The 19,524-nt window shown below is 41.9% G+C and overlaps 1 protein-coding gene across 1 annotated transcript in view; it reads left to right on the top strand.

The window, feature by feature from the left end:
- Nucleotides 1-19,524, top strand: part of ZDHHC15 (zDHHC palmitoyltransferase 15) — a 242,127-nt gene that overhangs the window by 4,114 nt on the left and 218,489 nt on the right. The window lies entirely within an intron of this gene.

Raw genomic sequence — 19,524 nt, forward strand, 5'->3', positions numbered from 1 at the left:
TAGATCATGAAAAATATGCATTAATAAGATTTTAAAGAAAACTGAACCAATATAAATGATCTACTTGTAAGCATTTAAAAAAGAAAACACAGGATTTTATAGAGGCATGAATTGCAATGCAATATAGTATTTGCCTTAGCTTATCTTGCTTAATTTAATGTTTGAAAAGCAGCCCTATACTAATTACTGATTAGCACAGTTGAATGTCTAAAGTGAAAAGCATGGGCTCAGATCTAAGAGAAACCTCATGCCAAGACCCACATTGTGATTTTTCCATTTCGGAGCTTTCTACTATGATCCTATGCCAGCTAGAGGGTTCAAGCAACAGACTATGCAAAATGCTCCCTTTTCCAGTGGCCAGCCATGTTTCTCTCTATGGTACTCCCAAGTGTAATAGGAATTTTAAAACTAGAGTTGGGCCTGAGCCACAAAGTTCAGATCCGGACATGAACTTTCCCAGAATTTGGATGTTTAGATGAAGAGTTTGATTCAAGGCCACCTCTATTTAAAACATATCTGTACTAGGCTATCTGAACCTATTGCTATATGTGTTAAAAATATAAACCCTCACAAATGTTTGGTCCATATTTTCCAGGAATCATTTAAGCTTAAATATTCCTTGCTGATACAGTAAGTGGTGTGCTACTAGCAGTCAGTTTATACTTTGGGGTGTATTGCTACTTTTGAGGAGGTAAAAGAGAAGGCAAAAGCCTGATGGGTGATTTATGCCTCTTCTACAATGTTCAGAGCCTAAAAATTGTGGTGGTAGGTGTTTATAGCTACATGCCTGATCCATGTCACGGAAAGAGGTGACATCTGAGGATCTAGCTGAAGCACATCCTGAAGATTTAAACTGACGTGACAATAGGCTGGCCTTGTTGCAAGAAGAGATGAAAGTTGGGTGAACTGCTCTCAAGCTCCTATAGATCAATGCATGGCAATATAGGTACAAAAAGCAGTGCCAATTATGAAGCTAGTTCCTGCCAAGCTTATATCTATAAGCTCATATGATTAATTTGTTTGGCAACATCATAGAGAACCCTTGTCCTTGAAGACCAGAAAAAAGCTTTGGTGAAAATGGATTGTGATACCTGCTCATAATGGTTGCTATCTGGGTGTACGCAGGCACATCATGTTGGAGTAAGACTATGGAAGAGAAGGGCACATTGTTAAACATGATGTCTAATACACATTTAGAAGGGTTCACTTGATTTGTCTTCTATACAATCAGATTTAAAGTTCTTACTCTGGGATGAATTTAGCCTCTTGACTATAATTCACATGGTTACTTTCTTTTAGCTCAGGGACCTACTGAAATAAATGGAGAAAAGAAGAAATTATGGAAAACAAAATGCTGCTAAAAATAATTTAAACATTTCAATTGATAATTATGTAAAATGTATACTCAGCTCTATTTGTATATGATATGTAAGAGATCTTTATTTGAAAGCTTATACTAGAAGATTTACCCTGCATTGCTCAGTTCCTTTTCAATTAATTGTTGTTCTTCCTCATTTAAATCACTGCTCTAGAGTGGGGCTAGGGATGAGGGGTTCAGTATGCAGACTGGCCCAGGAAGAGAAGACTACTCCAGTCTTCTCTGACCACCACAGCTTGGGGCTAGATGAAAAGCACCAATCCATGCCTGCTGCAGATCTAGTGGCACAGCCAGGGGAGGTGTGCACATCCTCTGGCTGGGGCAAGTCCATATTTGTGCGCCCTGACACTCCCCAGCCTGTGTGAGTAGTGCAGCAAGCTGCACTTTCCTCTTGGTCCCTGATGAAAGAGAACAGCCAGCAGTGTTCCTATAGAAATAGGGGGTGGAGCTTCCATCCCCAGTCATACTCCCTAAAGGGAATCTGGAGGGGAGTGTGAGGCTCATAGCTGGGACAGTCCCAGACAGGGGGACGTGCCTCCAGCCAGCCCCTTTCACTTGCCTGGCGATTCTTTCTCTTTACTGTGTGGTTTTATGAGAAGCAATCCCATTCCAAGTGCATCCCATTTCACTGGCACAACCAAACCCTGACCTTGCTTTAAGTTCTAAGAGGAAGCTGTATACCGAATCTGGTGGTCCTAGCTCTTATCGCTTAGGAGGAGTTCTTGAACAAATAAACAGAGATAGACAAACTCTCTCAAATGTATACTAGATATAGACAGCACAACCTGAGTCATTCATATCATGAGGAACAATGAGCACTCAGGACATGAAGATAATTTTCAGTAATGCTGAAGGATACAACCGAGTTTTGGATCAAAACTAATTTTAGATAATTGTGGTTTGGAAAATTACAGGTGTACTGAGTCTGTCACCGGTGTGTAATTATGGACCTATCATCAAACTAAAGCACCTAATGCTGCATCTGAACACTCAGAATAGGTCTAGGCTGCAATGTTTTTTGCAGAAAAAGCTACACAAAATCCGCTCTCATTTTGCTTAGCTTTTTCCACTTTTTTTTTGGAAGAGGCTTTTCTGCCATTTGACCCCATCTAGTTGGGGCCAAATGGTGGAAAAGCCTCCTTTCGGCCATTATACATATATATATATAAAAGAGGTATACAGGGATCCCCGAAAGAACGTGTTTGCTCTTACACAAAAAAAAGCGGAAGAGCAAATGCGTTCCTTCCTACATAGTCTAGATGTAGCCTCAGACTGGCATTTGAACACCCCAAATATTCCTTTTAGATATCTTAGCACTGAAATGAGGACATGTTATGAGATCTTTCACCCTTAATGCACTCTCTCTTGGTTGGGCATGATGTATGATTGAATCCTGCTTTGACTTCTCTTCAGTTGGGGTATAAACAATTCCACAAAGAACTTTAGGTAGGAAGAAGTGCCCCCTTTGAAGGGTCTCAATAATAAAGAAGAAAAACTAATACAAAATGTAAGCAAAATCTTCATCCCAGCCTGGAAGACCAAGTCCATCTGAGACCACTGCTGACCTATTCCACTCCCCTATGCCTCTCTTGACTCATGTCCCTACTGCTGGATTTGGGTCTCTTGCTGCTAAACTGGATAGGGTCCTTCTCCAGAGTCTGGGTCCAGGGAGAATCACCATCTGCAGTTCTTCCCCAAGGTAGTATATGTTTCCTGTCAGGCTGGGCTTCCTGCCACTGTCTTGGAGACCCTCTGGCTGAGACCAGGTCCTGGTGGATATCTGCCAGCTGCTGTTTTTCCATCTCGAGGGGCATATCTTCTATCTTTCGGCTCTAGTGAGCTCTCTTGAGAGCTCTTCTCCACTGGAACGTCCTGTTCCTTGGAAGTGCTTCCTCTAATTGAGATTGGGTAACCTTTAAGTCCAGCTGCTTGTTTACTAGTTAGCTGTTAATAGGCCAGCTGGGGCAGCCTGTTACTCCTAGGAGGGACTTCAGAAGACTGCTTTGGGCATCTTGGGCCCTGACTCCCCTTAAAGGGGCCACTTGCCCTGTAACAGGATCCTAACTGGGACATCTATCTTTGAAAAATGGAGAGGGAGCTAAGCATGTGTGTGAAATTCAGATTTCAAAGAACCAACTTCTAGATTCAGATTTTGGTTTGATACTTTTTATCTATTCACTAAATGTAGATCTGGAGTTTAGAATACATCCAAAGCTCAAAGGTTTTTGCATATGAAGTTTTAGTTTGAGCCTATATACTGTTTTGTAATTGTATGCATACTGTACATCCATCTAGAACCAAATAAAATTTCCCTTCAGAAGATACTTTATTTCTTCTCCAAGTTGCATACAGGATCATATGCTGCTGAGGTTTCTCAGAGATTTTTTTGCACGGTATGTAATACTTGCAAATAGTCGTATCAGATTCATCCAAACAGTAAGAGTGCAAGTTAGGGCTACCTCTTCAGACAACTTTAATTTAAACACAACTGTTTGTGCCACATTTCTATACTTTTCCCCCTTTTAATGAATACATGTTTTTCAGAAATGAGACCCTTCTTGCTTTTCCTCCAACTCTGCATGCAATTCTGTGCTGTGTACTCATTGTTTTGCCACACTGGGGTTATGGGATGCTCTCAAAGATTTCAGCAAATCTACTAAAGTGAATTTGCTCAACACCGGGAAGTTGTCTAGCAGCCATACCAACATTTCCACTGTTTACTGAGCTCTCAGAAGACATTTAGAGGGTAAATTAGAGCTAAATAACACAGAACACTGAGCCAGGACTCATGGCTGTAAACAAACTTCATGGGACTGCAGGAAACTTGGCTACACCCATAAGTGGACATCCAACTAACTTAGTGTTTCTCAAAGTGGTCCGTGAAACCACTCTGAGAAACCTGTCAACTTGCCACTCTGGTGTGTTTATTTACTGGCTCCATACCCATGGATCCTTGCAGCTCCCATTGGCTCCAGTTCACATATGCAGCCAAGACGAATTGTAGGAAGCACCATGGGCTGGGATGCCACTTCTCATCGCTCCCCTTGGCTGTGAATCATAGAATACCAGAACTGGAAGGGACCTCAGGAAATCATCAAGTCCAGTCCCCTGCCCTCACGGCAGGACCAAACACTGTCTAGATCATTCCTGATATGTGTCTGTCTAACCTGCTCTTAAATACCTTCAGTGATGGAGATTCCACAACCTCCCTAGGCAATTTATTCCAGTGTTTAACCACCCTGAGACAGACAGGAAGATTTTCCTAATGTCCAACCTAAACCTCCCTTGCTGCAGTTTAAGCCCATTGCTTCTTGTCCTATCATCAGAGGCCAAGGAGAACAATTTTCCCCTCCTCCTCGTGACATCCTTTTAGATACCTTAAAAATGTTATCCTGTCCCCTCTTAATCTTCTCTTTCCCAAACTAAACAAGCCCAGTTCCTTCTGCCTGCCTTATAGCTCTTGTTTTCTAGACCTTTAATCATTTTTGTTCTACTCTGGACGTTCTCCAGTTTCTCCACAGCTTTCTTGAAATGTGGTGCCCAGAACTGGACACAATACTCCAACTGAGGCCTAATCAGCACAGAGTAGAGCAGAAGAATAACTTTTTGTGTTTTGCTCACAATGCCCCTGTTAATGCGTCCCAGAATCATGTTTGCTTTTTTTGCAACAGTGTCACACTGTTGATTCTTATTTAGCTTGTGGTCCACTATGACCCCTAGATCCCTTTTGGCAGTACTCCTTCCTAGACAGTCACTTCCCATTCTGTATGTGTGAAACTGATTATTCCTTTCCAAGTGGAATACTTTGCATTTGTCCTTCTTAAACTTCATCCTATTTACCTCAGATCATTTCTCCAGTTTGTTCAGATCATTTTGAATTATGACCCTGTCCTCCAAAGCAGTTGCAGCCGCTCCCACCTTGGTATCATCTGCAAAATTAATAAGTGTACTCTCTATGCCATCATCTAAATGGCAAACTGGAGCTAATGGGAGCCGGTAAACACACTGGAGCAGCTAGTTAGCAGGTTTCTCAGAGTGGTTTTGCAGCCCACTTTGAGAAACACTGAGATAACTAAAATCATATCGGATTACGGATGCTGCCTGAAGGTGTTACCAGAAAGTACCAAACTAGAGAGGTTCAATCTATATTTCATGTCCCCCATATATAAAGCACAGATAGGCAGGTTATTATGGTTATCTGACAGGCCTGTTGAAAATTAATTAATGTTAGTAAAATGCTTTGGACCTGGAAAAGTGAGATTTAAATGTAAGGTACTAATTCTTGACTGCTTCTGATTTTTGCAAACCTAAGCTGTGCTCCCAGTTGACGCAGTATACCTCCAGCATTGCTTGTCACCCATACATCACCTCCTCCCTGGGGGTCTATTTCAATCTCCCCTCCATCACAAGTACACCCACATTTATTTTATTTAAGAAGGAAGCTTACTCACCTGCCTGATTGTTAGTAAATCTACTATGGGGGGGGGGTATCAGGGAATGGGGAAGGGATTCATAAATAACTAACAGATGCACAAGTACACCTTGGAGTGAATGTGTTATGGATACAAAACTGTCATTACCTCCTTCACACACCTGTTTCTTATGTGCTTATGTGGTGTGCACCTGGGACTTGTTGCTACATTGGCAATGCTCTTGGTTGAAGAGAAGACCATGTGGGGATTGAAGAACATATGGTACTTGTGATGGATCGCCCACCATGTGGAGACCTCTGCCAACTGTAGGCACAAAGTGAGTGAGCAATGAGGGTGAAGAAAGAAACCAGATTAACTATAAGCTTTCTGACTTGAAGGAGAGCTCAGTGTACGAATGAAAGCATGTCTCTTTCTCCAACAGAAAGTGGTCCTATAAAATATTGTACCTCATGCATCTTGTCTTTGTAAATGTATTTGATTTTTTTGGGTTTCAGTAAGACCTCTTCTCTGTAGAAGGGTGCTTTCTAAGTAGCAAGTAGCAGGATTGGATAGAAAAAGGCTAATACTTAAACCCCATGGTTTAATTGACCAGCTTAATTTTCTGCTTTAGTTCTCTGTTTACCATCTTATTGAAAATCCATCCTGCTCTGCCTTCATCCCAACAGCCCCTTATACTTAAGGATAGAAATTGGTTTGTTTTCACTTGAACACCAAAAAGACACCTATCCAACAGCTCTTACTGCCCTGACGAGTAATTAAAATCGCCATTAAAAAAACAGTAGGGCTGCGACCACTTTTGCGCAAAAACTTGCCAGCTGTCTACACTGGCTGCTTGATTTTGCGCAAAAGCACTGACGTTCTACTGTCTGAAATCAGTGCTTCTTGCGCAAATGCTTTGACGTTCCCATTAAGGCAAAAGCCCTTTTCCGGAAATGTTTTTGCGCAAGAGGGCCAGTGTAGACAGCTAAAAACTGTTTTGCGCAAAAAAGCCCCGATGGCAAAAATGGCGATCGGGGCTTTCTTGCACAAAACCGGGTCTAGATTGTTACAGACGCTTTTCCGCAAAAAGTGCTTTTGTGGAAAAGCATCCGTGCCAATCTAGATGCTCTTTTCCGCAAATGCTTTTAACTGAAAAACTTTTCCATTAAAAGCATTTGCAGAAAATCATGCCAGTCTAGACATAGCCTAGTTGTAGAGAAGAGGCCAATCCCCCTTCATCCAGGAACAGAACAGCCAATCTTTGCAACATAAATATCTCTCAGCCCCCACAAGATCTTATCAAAAAACAAAACAACATAAATAAATCACTGGACCCAGCAATGTTGTTTACTTTAGTTATTTCCAGATGCCCACTCAAATAGGTTCAAGGCTGAATGCCTAGAAGGGCAAATAATTTGACTTGAGTAACTAATCACACTGCATGAAATCGCACATGAATACCAGCAGTAAGCAGATTGTGAGTCATCATAACCAAAATTTGTTCTCACAAACAATTTCTAAACAGCTGAGAATAATTAAGAACATTGTAAACATTGAGATCAATTTAGTTCAAAGATTGTGCCCAGTTGGCTAAATAAAGAATTCCACTTGGGGTCACTGTACTAAAGTACTGTCTCCTCTACACTTAGAAAAATCGACCTCTGCCAAAACTGTTCCCGTTGTCAATTGGAGGTAGAGAACTACATCAGCTGGAGTTTGTGCCTTTTTCCCTCCCCAGAACATTCTACTCTCTCTAATATAAGGGACTTGAACTCAGGTGAGAATAACTTGAACTCAGATTCCCATGTGGAAGATGGGAAACAGAGTGCCCCTAGAGTGGTACTATAGGGCAGCCTTGTTTAGTCTATCTCAAGGAAGATAATGTTTTGTTCAGTCCCATTGAAATGCTAAATTTATTAGTGTGGCAGTAAAACCAAGGATAGCTGCTGTTCTCTTATGTGTGCTGTATACTTTAAAAACCTTAAATCAATGCTATAATAATAATGCAAATAATTAATAATAATATTTTAAATACTAATAATTGTACTAAGAAAGAGAAGAAACTACATCTACAGCAGTAATGTCTCCCTCCAGCCATTTATATTTTTCTTCTACTTAATGTCTACTCTATGTAGCTGTTCTCTAAACACAGCAAGGTATTTTTAATACCTTTAAAAGTGTGGAAACCCAACCCATTAACAGGCCCTGCTTTCCTCTTTCTTTGGCATCCTTGCACCTGTTTTGCTTGTGGCACTAGGCACTGGATAATGAGGTAACCTAATAGATTAAGTGCTGGCTTGTCTCTTTAATAGTCCAGCAGGATGCATTTCCTGCACTTGTTTGTGTTCAGTAGCTATCAGGAGTAAGGAAAGAACATCTTTGAGAGGCCCCTGCTTCTTGTGAAGACACTTGTGATGCTATTTTCATGTGATTTTTAAATTAGCTTTGCAGTACATGATGCAATACAAAGTAAAGGAGGAGCATGCAGGGGTTTACTGAGACTGAGATTTGCCACATCTCAGCACTTATAAGACCAGAACTTTGCTTTGGTGTGATGGTTCCTCTGGATTCCATCCATTTTTTTTCCTACCCCTTTGAAAATCCTTCATCTGAAGACAACTCAACTTGTCTTCTGGAAGCAGCTTTAGACCACTCAGTCCTGTCCCTGATCAGCAATGTGGCAGTGGTGGGAATGGCTGTAAATCACCCTGGGTGCTCTCTCCTGGCAGGTGAACATAGTGCTTCAGCAGTGCTCTTAACCTAGGCATGAATGTGGACCTTTTAGGGCTTCTCTAGATAGTGCATAAGTAGCAAATCTGGTTGTCAATGTAAACTGCATGGTTGTGCCAAGTAATATGTCATGTGGACACTGCCATAACTCTGTGAAAGTCCCAAAGTATGGCTTTGTGTACAACCGTTTCAAGAACTCATACATAAAGCCACATTTTTAAGATAACCTGTTCCCCTGTGTTTCTTTAAGTGGACTGAATTCCTGACCCCATCCGAAACAAAATAAACCAGACCTTGGGAGAAGTCCTGGTCTTACTTCGGCTCTCGGGGGTTTCTGTACTACAAATAATAAAAATTCAGGTGGCAAGAAAATCCATTACATTGTATTACCAGCACCCTGAGCTCTTCAGCTGCTCTTATCTTTCAATCTATTCACTGTTTACTGGCTTGAATAAAAGCATCATGTCTTGGGACCTCAAACTGTGTATTATGGGAAGATACCTTTCTCCACAAACAAGCTGATTACAATGCAATTGTAAATTATTATGGGAAGCTTTTGTCAGGAAATAGTGCTAGCTCAGAGGACATTTTTTCCCAAAAATTCTGCACTTCACAGCCAGCGTTAAAGTACTTACTATAGATTGAACCTCTCTAATCTGGATTTTCCCTGGTCTGGCAACACCTCTGGTCCAGCATTGTCGGTGATCCCATGGGAGATACCAGATTGCATCTACAGTGCCCTGTGGGGAGGAACAGCAAATCAGCAGAGCCTTGGCAGCAGTGGGGAGGAGCAGGGGAGCTGGTGGCTGGAAGTGGAAGGACAAGCATTGATCTCCCCTAATCTGGGAAATTCCCTGGTTTGGGACTGGTCAGGTCTGCACACATCTTTTTTCTCCTTGCATTTCTGTTCTTTCTGATCACATTTTGTAGCTTCTCCATGCCTCTCTTTTCCTGCAGTCCACCTACACCACCTGCCTAACTTTCTTTTTATCCTTCTTCACTCTTGTCTTCATAACTTATTCTTGGTGGCCTCTTATAGTTGGACAAGTTTGTCTTTTCAAATACATTAATATTTAAAGTTTGGTCTTTATCTGGATCTATCATGTGTTATCATGTGTGTGTCTGATGAATGCCACTTGGAGGGCCACTGTTCCATTTATCCATCAAAGACCTTCCATAGTAGATGTCATGGTCCTTTCTTTATCCTTTATAATTCACTCGAGCTCATATAAAAGTAAATGTGGGTTTCAACTTCTTTCTAGTGGGCTGGCTGTCTCAGCACATAACTGTTGCTGGATCTCTGAGCCTGCACTGGTGCATTAGCTGCGATAAATAATGTTCCAGTGCTGCAAGTTGCACCTTTCTTAAGCTTACCATCTCTAAGCTATGTTCTTTCTGCACTGATGTCTGACCTCTAGCCCCTTTCTCTTCTTTGTTCCTATTTGCAGCTCCCAACACACTCTGGATAAAAAAAAATATTATATGAATTGAAGGCCTACATGCTTTAATCAATAAATAGTCGAGTAGCACGTAGCTGGTATCATGAGCTTTCATGGGCACATCCCACTTCTTTAGATGACCAGTCATCTGAAGAAGTGGGCTGTACCCACGAAAGCTCATGATACCATCTACATGTTTTTTTTAGTCTGTACAGGATAAACTTAAAAAACAACAAATAGTCTGGTAGCACTTTAGAGACTAACTCGGCTACCCCCTGAAGCTTTAATCACTGTGTCATGCCTTTCTCAGGGCAAAACTATTGTTAGCATGCAACAAATAATATGAATAGTAATGTACATTTCATAAGTTTGGAAATTCAGGTTTGGGTTCATATTAACACTTGACAGTTTGCATGGTTATCTGGACCTCCAGAATTTGCAAAATATGACTAGAAATGTCAAGAAACCTTCTCCTTCATATAAGTTCTAGAAGTTTTGATTGATGGTCCAGTTAGAAACAATTCATATTGCCATCCTTGCAATATTTTGGCTGTTTTAGTTCACTGAAGACCACAAAAATGGAAGGTTAAGGGCTAAATCCACATGTGATTATTCGATTTTCTCATGCATGCCAAGTAAACAAACCTTTCAGTCTAGGTTATTCTCATTTTTTAGGGACAATAGCAAAAAACAAACAACAAAAAAAACAGTTTCATCACAGATCACACGCTGTGTGTAACTCTAATATGCTGTCTGAAGTGTATTGCACAGAAAATGGCAAGATTTAAGTACACATTCATGTAAGATATAGGCATAGAAGTTACATTGCTAAATAATTGATATTGTCAGGCGTAGCTCCAAAAAGAGAAGAGTTTTAGAACTGATTCTTGTTTTTTCTTTTAAAACCAATTCATCTGTCTAGTTCCAGTGATCACACAGACAATGCTCCTTCCTTCTACTAAAATGCAATTGGGATTGAAAGTCTCTGTGCACAGAGCACTCCAGGGTTATTACACCTGTGTGACCAGTATGCTTGACTCAATGCCATGAGTAGCCAAGTTCCTTTCCCGTAATTCCCAAATAACTGTGAAACATATAAATTCCTAGTCTTGACCTTTTTTGTACATTCCAAACAGTTTTGGCACGAGAACATGCTTTCCTCAAACCCAGACTGGCGTTGCAATGTAACAGATCATGGACAGGAAATAGCTGCAAATGTGTTGTATGCTTGCACATTTATTTCCATTTCTTTAGGGACCATAAAGCAGTTTTGTGTTTTTAATTGACAATTTTTTCCCATTAGAATATAAACTTCAGACACAACATGACAAAAAAGGTCTACCTCACATGGCTGTTCACATCTTTAAACACCTGTGGTTTGGCTGTGTGCTATTAATACTGCAATTATTGCATTTGGAGCTTGAACAAAGAACCTGTAAAATAACAGCAAATTATAGTGAATCGAAGAATACAGTTCCCTATCTGAAGAAGAAAGACTCTAGAATAGATTAATTAGAGAGATAACAGTTGGGCCAGTTTCTTATATTGGGTCTTGACTCAGAGGGGTAGCTGTGTTACTCTGTAATTTTAAAAACAAAAAGTAGTCCTGTGGCACCTTAGAGACTAACAAAATATATATATATATAGTATCACGAGCCTTTGTGGGAAAAACCCACTTCTTCAGATGAGCTTGAGTGGGGAATAAGGAGGACTATCAGAATCAGAAAAGAAAAAAAATGTACCTGTCAATAGTAGTACAGGTGCTAATGAGGCTAATAGAGTGGACTGGAAGTGTCCCATACTCAGCTTTCGATGTCAGTGTTAAATGTAAGGAAAACTGGTTTTATGATGGGCCATCCAATTAGTGTCTTTAGGCATGTCTACACTGCAGAGTTTTTTTGGAAAAACGTGTTTTTCCAAAAAAGTTTCACTTACGTCCACACTACAATCGCATTCTTTTGAAAGAACAGGGAGTGTGTTCTGACATTGGGAAAGCTCTTTCTATGAGGAAGAAGCCTTTTTCTGAAAGAGCTCTTTTGGAAAAAGGCCTGTGTGGACAGGGAAGAACAAGTTCTTTCGAAAGAAGAGGAAAGAAGAAAAAGCACAGGGGCCCTGGTGGCCACTCCGTCCATAGTAATCACAGCTTAAATGCGAGATAGTGTCTATTCAGTGTGGACGCTATCTTTCGAAAGAGCAGATCACTTTTTCGATGCACTTTTGCTGTGTAGACTCTTTCGGAACAAGTTTTTTCAGAAGATCTCTTCCAGAAAAGTTTCTTCCAAAAGAAGCCTACAGTCTAGACATAGCCTTTGTTAAGCCTGAGGAAAACAGTGTCAAATTTGCATATGAAAATCAATTCCATACTCTCTCTGTAGCTGGATTGTGAAATTCCTTTATAGAAGAATGGCTACTTTTAAATCCATTAAATGGACACTGAGGGTACGTCTACACTACAATGTTAATTCGAACTAAGCTAATTCGAACTAACGGATCCAGACTAAAAAACTAGTTCGAATTAGCGTTTTGCTAATTCGAACTAGCATGTCCACATTAAATGGACCCTGAAGCGGATGCCCGGAAGCAGTGCCGGCAGGGCATCAGAGGAGGACTTAGAGCGTGGAGATGCTGTGTCAGGCTAGCCGAGGGCTGTGCTTAAAGGGTCCCGACCCCCACCCCGGACAGACAGTTCTCAGGGGTGCCCCGCTTGCAAAGCAGTCCTGGATTGCATTGCCCGGACTACCCACACTGGGCACATCACAGCACTCGGCCATCAGCCCGGCTGCACTTGCCGCAGGCTGCCATCTGGGGAGAGGGGGCAATTGGGGGGCTGCAGGAGAGCTTCCACCCCCAGAAGCCCACAGAGCCAGCCCAGTCCTCCCCATCGGGGGCTCATGCCCCATTCCTCCCTCACCTCCTTCCACTTACCCTTCCCTAGCCCCTCTTCTTGATGTACAAAATATAGATAACGTGTCTTCCAAAATGGAATCTGTCTTTATTGAACAAAACTGGGGGAGACTGGGAAAAGGAGGTGGGAGAGGGGAAGAGAGAGGCTGGGAGAGGGGAGGGCAACTACAATGATCAGGGGTTGGGAACAGGTCCCATATGAAGAGAGGCTAAAGAGACTGGGACTTTTCAGCTTAGAAAAGAGGACACAGAGGGGGGACAGGATAGAGGTCTCTAAAAGCAGGAGTTGGGTGGAGACGGTGCATACAGAAAAGTTCTTCATTAGTTCCCATAAAGAAGGACTAGAGGACACTAACGGAAAGGAATGGGTAGCAGGCTTCAAAGTAGTAACAGAAAGTTGTTCTTCACAAAGCAAAGAGTCAACCTGTGGAACTCCTTGCTGCAGGAGGCTGTGAAGGCTACAACTAGAACAGAGTTTAAAGGGAAGTGAGATCAAGTCATGGAGGTTGGGTCCATGGAGTGCTATTAGCCAGGGGGTAGGAGTGGTGTCCCTGCCCAAGGTTTGTGGAAGGCTGGAGAGGGATGGCACGAGACAAATGGCTTGGTCACTGTCTTCGGTTCATTCCCTCCAGGGTCCGTAGGGTTGGCCGCTGTCGGCAGACAGGCTACTGGGCTAGATAGACCTTTGGTCTGACCCAGGACAGCCATTGTAAGCTCAGGGCTCAGGGTTGGGGGTCTCAGTGGACCCCCTTGATTGTCTTGCACACCTGCTCCTGGGTGGCCAGCTGGCAGCTCTCCTGCCCAAGCCGTCCACTTTCCTGTCCCTAGTGCGGAGATCGTGGACGAGATCCACGATGTCCGCACTAGTCCAGGCGGGTGCCCGCCTCTTGCGGTCCCGGGCAAGCTCCCGGGAGCTGCCAGCCTGGTCCCGGGAAGAGGGGGAGGGCTGGGGAGCATCGGGTGGGTGGCTCGATCCGTGCCAGGTGCAGGGTCTGCTGGCTGGGTGCTGGCAGGCTTGCACCTGGCACGGGCACTGTAGCCAGCCCGTGCCCCTTTAAGGGGTCCGGGGCCGGGAGGGGGGCAAACGAGTTTCCCTGGTGTTGGCCAGAGTTGTCACCAGGGAAACCTGGGGAGGGCTAGCCTCCCACTAGTTCAAATTAAGGGTCTACACACCCCTTAATTCGAACTAGCTAGTTCGAACTAGGCTTAATCCTCGTGGAATGAGGTTTACCTAGTTCGAACTAAGCGCTCCGCTAGTTCGAATTAAATTCGAACTAACGGAGCGCTAGTGTAGCGCCTATGAAAGTTAGTTCGAACTAACATTCGTTAGTTCGAACTAACTTTGTAGTGTAGACATACCCTAAATGGGGAAGAGTTGGAGGAGGTGCAAACAGGAGCGTGTGGGCCAAGGGTGGAGCAGGTCCAGGGCTTGGACTGAGCTGCAGCTAGAGGTAGGACTGGGGCCAGCAGCAAAGCTGAAACTGGAAGCCAAGACTGGGGGTGGGAGCAGAGCTGCACCCAGGGACTGAGGCTGGGGATGGGACTAAAAGCAGAAGCTATGGTCGGGCGTTAGGGCTGGGAGTGAGGCTTGGGCCAGGAACTGTGGTTTGGAGCCAGGGTGGTGACCAGAAGAGAGCTGGGGGGGCGGGTGGCTGGGGCAGAGCTGAGGGCAGACAAGGGTTGGGTGGCACTTCTGTGCTGCCCCTTATGGGGACTGACAGAGGCCTTGCTTCTCCCCCAAAACATTCCTCCGTAAACCCTTGAGGGATGTACCCCTTAGTTTGGGGACCTCTGTGCTATGGCATGTTCTGGGATATCTACTAAGCTCTAAGTAGTGTCTGCAGTGGCTGCTGTACCGTAGATGCGCACATTGGCTTGCCATGCTATAACTTGCCAGGTAGATGTGTGTGTAGGGGGGGGTCTAAATCAGGAGTAATACCTGTGATTCAATGGAGGTTACACAAGTTTAAAACCAGTTTAAATGGGACAAGACTAAAGCCTTTAATATTTTCTTTGTTTTATTAAATGCAGTCCTTTTTGCTTTTAATTCAGGGAAGTATCTTACATTTCTGCCAGTTGCTCAGTGTTGTTCAATCCTTGGTTTTTCCAGCTGCACAAAATAATTGAATAATTAAATTACTTTTAAATTATAAAAAATTGTTTATGGTAGAGGACTTACTTTACAGCAATTTTGAGCCTTTACAAGTAATTAAATATTGAATTGTATTTTCTATATCTTGATCTGCTTTCCAACAAAAGTGTTTTTGTTGTCATTTCTCCATGGGCTTGTCTACACTGGCCCCTTTTCCGGAAGGGGCATGTAAATTTCATGAGTCGTAGTAGGGAAATGCGCGGGGGATTTAAATATCCCCCGCGGCATTTAAATAAAAATGTCCGCCGCTTTTTTCCGGCTTTTAAAAAAGCGGAAAAGAGCGTCTACACTGGCCCCGATCCTCCGGAAAAAGCGCCCTTTTCCGGAGGCTCTTATTCCTACAAAGTTAAAAAAAGGAGAGAACAAAGTAGGAATAAGAGCCTCCGGAAAAGGGCGCTTTTTCCGGAGGATCGGGGCCAGTGTAGACGCTCTTTTCCGGCTTTTTTAAAAGCCGGAAAAAAGCGGCGGACATTTTTATTTAAATGCCGCGGGGGATATTTAAATCCCCCGCGCATTTCCCTACTACGACTCATGAAATTTACATGCCCCTTCCGGAAAAGGGGCCAGTGTAGACGTAGCCTATGTGTTGAGAATTCAGGGTAAATCAGGTTCTTGATGTCTTTCTATCTTGTGTCTACTCTACTGCATTTGTGTCTTGGACATTTACAGAGTTTTTATCAACATAATACCGAGAGCTCTACTTGAACTATGGGATCAGAAGGAAAAGACAGCTTATATGAAAATTAAACAAGAAAGGAAAGGACATTTAAAAGTAAAATTAATTTCACAAACCCAGTTATCTTTCCATCTTGTATTGCTGCTTATTCTCATTTTAGCTTTCCTTCTCTATCCAGGACATCACGTAGCTCAATGTGTGTACAGCTGCTTGAAAGTCTAGCTCATTCTTTTGCTTTTAATTATGAAGAATAAATTAAAGTGATATGTTAACCATTTGATAGTATGCATAGACTACAAACCAGTCACAGAATCAACTGCTAGATTTGCAGGTTCACGAAAGTTCTCTCCTTTTTTTTATTAATGTTATCTTTTGAAGTGAGTTACTGCTCTTTTTAATGTCACTAAACTTTTCTTTTTTGTGTCTGTCATGCAATACTAATATTGGCAAAAAATGTCATTTTCCTTATTCATGTTTAGCTGCTGTTGTTCATTAGCTGTATTAACTGTTTCATTTTCACACACCCCTTTTTTTGGTTTGTTTTTTTAGCAAATATGCACCTGCCTTGAATTTGACATCCTTTATTTATGTTTTCTCTCCTTTTCTGTGTGTGCATTACAGAAAGTATAACCTCAACTATTCTGGCTTGTCTTGTTTTTGCCAAGAATTCAGGTATGTTATTAACATCATTTGGAGAATGTTGAACAGCTCCACGTTTTTGGGTAGCCAGGGGAAATATAAAATTAATAACATAATTTAGGTCTTTACCTGTCTTATAAAAAGCACACCAGCGTGTGTACTACTAAGAAGCTCCTGGCTTGGATTTTGTTGTCTTATTAAAGTAATATATTGCTTACAATTGTGATTATATTAACACTTCCACATTTAGCCCATCAGGTAAAAACAGAGGGACAGAAGAAAATAAGACCTTGTCTACACTGGCATATTTTGTCACCAAAACCTGCCTTTTGACAACAAAACAGTGAAAGCATTTACACTATAATGCCACTTTTGTTGGGAAAAATACCCAGTTTTGTGGACAAAAAAAATCCAGCTCTGAGATTTTTGTTTTTTCCCCTCCCTTTATTGACAACAAAGAGCCAGTGTGGACTCTGTTTTTACCAAGGAACTGCCTTCTGCCAGTATCCTACAATGCCTGTCCTAATGACTTAGCCTATAAGAACCATAAACTGAAAGTCCAAGCACAGATAGCATATAGAACATCTCTGAAAAGTCATTGAATAGATAGTTTTCCGTGAGCCAGCATTTCAGTCAGCTAATCCCAGTGCCTATACCAGCCTTCAGTAAAACACACACTAGCAGATCTTGTTGCAGGACTGGGCTCATTCTCATTGTTTTGAAAAAAAAGTTAAACTGGCAAAAAAAGGAAAACTAGGGTATGTCTACACTAGCCACCTTAGTTCGAACTAGGACGGCTAATGTAGTCACTCAAACTTGCAAATGAAGCCCGGGATTAAAATATCCCGGGCTTTATTTGTGTGTTCCCAGGCGCTGCCATTTTTAAATGCCCGGTAGTTCGAATTCCCTGCCCGCGGCTACACGCGGCACGGGGTAAGCAGTTCAAATTAAAGCCCGTAATTCGGACTACCATTACTCCCCTGCAATGAGGAGTAGCTGCGGGCAGGGAGTTCGAACTACTGGGCATTTAAAAATGTCGGCACCCAGGAACATGCAAATAAAGCCCGGGATATTTTAATCTCAGGCTTCATTTGCAAGTTTGAATGACTACATTAGCCACCCTAGTTCGAATTAGGGTGGCAGTGTAGACATACCCCTAGCTATTAAAAATTATATTTTAATACCATGAGTTATGAGTTGATATTCCAAGTGGTGTGTTACCCTCATCTTTTTTTTATTGGATTACATTGGCTACATTTGGCATTGGCTATCAGCTGTTGCCTCATCCTCCAGACTAGTTCTTGTGCATTGTGGAATCACTGTAAACAGCTTGCAAAGTCCATTTGTGTTGATTTCTGCTATTGTTTAACTTGTCAACATTCTTGCTCATCAAGCAGACCCCAATTCTAGCAATTCTGCTAAACAAAGGGAGCAATATGAGTCCTTAAATATAGCTTCTATCTGAAAGGAATTTATGTATTTAAAACATACATAAATATGATCAGGCCAGTTAAGAATAATCCTGGGAAAAGAGTAAAGCAGAAATACTGTCAGTTATTTGTGATTTATATTGCCTGGATTTCAGTGTGTTGTGGAGCTGTTTGAGGAACTAGGTATCAGATCTTTCCAAAGTTGTCAGCTCTGTCTCTGAACTGATGTGGTATCAGAACACTGGGATTACATGGTGGCTTTCACAGACCTAATCCCATCTGGGTTAAAAATTAATGCTATCTTTCTGAAAAATCCATTGGAGATGGAATTCAGCAGGAGTTTGTCATTGATTTTTTCAACAGTCTATCATTAGGTTTTGAGTTAGTTTAAAACTCAGCTGTTTTTAGAGAACTGCCAAGTTTGTTGTAACAGTACCCTTGGAATCAGTGGATATTGAACCTGATTAACTGACAGGGTTTATAATCTTCTGTGACCCTGACTTGATGTGACTGGACCAGGAAATAAGAACCAGTATACTTGTGTATTACACTTTACTGCATGGTATTAGAAGAAAACTGAATCTTTGGAAAACATTGAACAAATGAAGCTATTTCCTGAGATTTTCTTGGGAGAGAACCTGGCAGAGAACTGGAGAGTTGTGGAGGGGGAGGGGAATGGTATACTGTCAAATCTTCCTGGAAGCAAGTGGTTTTGAAGACAAATCAGAAAATCTGAAAACCTCCAATCTGTTACATGTGGCAGGCCAAGAGGCACTGTGATATACAGTACATTCTTGGTAGCATGATGGGGAGTGCAGAATTAATCAAGAAATTTAACACTTAACAATTTAACAATTGTTACATGTAAAAATGTCACTTGGGGAAAGTACATTTTCTTTAAAACAGACTAGATGCCAGGTAAGACTATTGCACCATTAAGTTACAAAACTAACTTCATAAAGCTAAACTATGTGAATTTGAACAGTTAAGCAGGTTTAAAACAAACAGACGGAAGTTTTTCTTCACCCAATGCACAGTCAACCTCTGGAACTCCTTGCCAGAGGATGTGGTGAAGGCTAGGACTTTAACAGCGTTCAAAAAAACTATATAGATCCATGGAGGTTTGGTGTATCAATGGCTATTAACCAGAATGGGTAGGCACCATTCCTAACCATTTCTTTCTGTTTGTCTGGAAATGGGTGATGGGAGGGATCACATGAGCATTACCTGTTGTGTTCCCTCCCTCTGGGGCATCTGGTATTGGCCACTGTTGGCAGACAGGATACCGCGCTAGATGGTCCGTTGGTCTGACCCAGTATGGTGGTTTTTATGTTAACCGATGGAGTAATTAAAGATGGAATTATTTGTGATATAACTAATAAATAGGTTAAAGTAAGGTTATTGCAAGAAATGTATTTGACTCTGAAGAGACTAGACTAGTGGACATTTGCAGTGCTCTTGAAACTTCTGCTTCCCACATGAGTGTGTTAGCAAAAAATGAAAAATACTGAAGTGCATCTAATTAAAAATGCATACCAAGGAATACAATCGGAATGCAAGTAACCAAAATGCAAAAATGGATTTCATAGCAATAAATCAGAAGGCAATCACAGCATCTTGCAAAGGTGCATATCTCAAGAAATGGAGTCTCATGCATACAGTGAAAGAAGTCAGCACAAAATGCAAAGAAATGCAAAAGCAAAACACATTGATGAACTCAGACCTGGAGAGTTAAAATGGTAGTGAAAAAAACAGACAAAGTAA

Source organism: Pelodiscus sinensis, chromosome 13 (genome assembly GCF_052426305.1).
Source record: "Pelodiscus sinensis isolate ZL-2025 chromosome 13, ASM5242630v1, whole genome shotgun sequence".
NCBI classification, from domain to species: Eukaryota; Metazoa; Chordata; order Testudines; family Trionychidae; genus Pelodiscus; species Pelodiscus sinensis.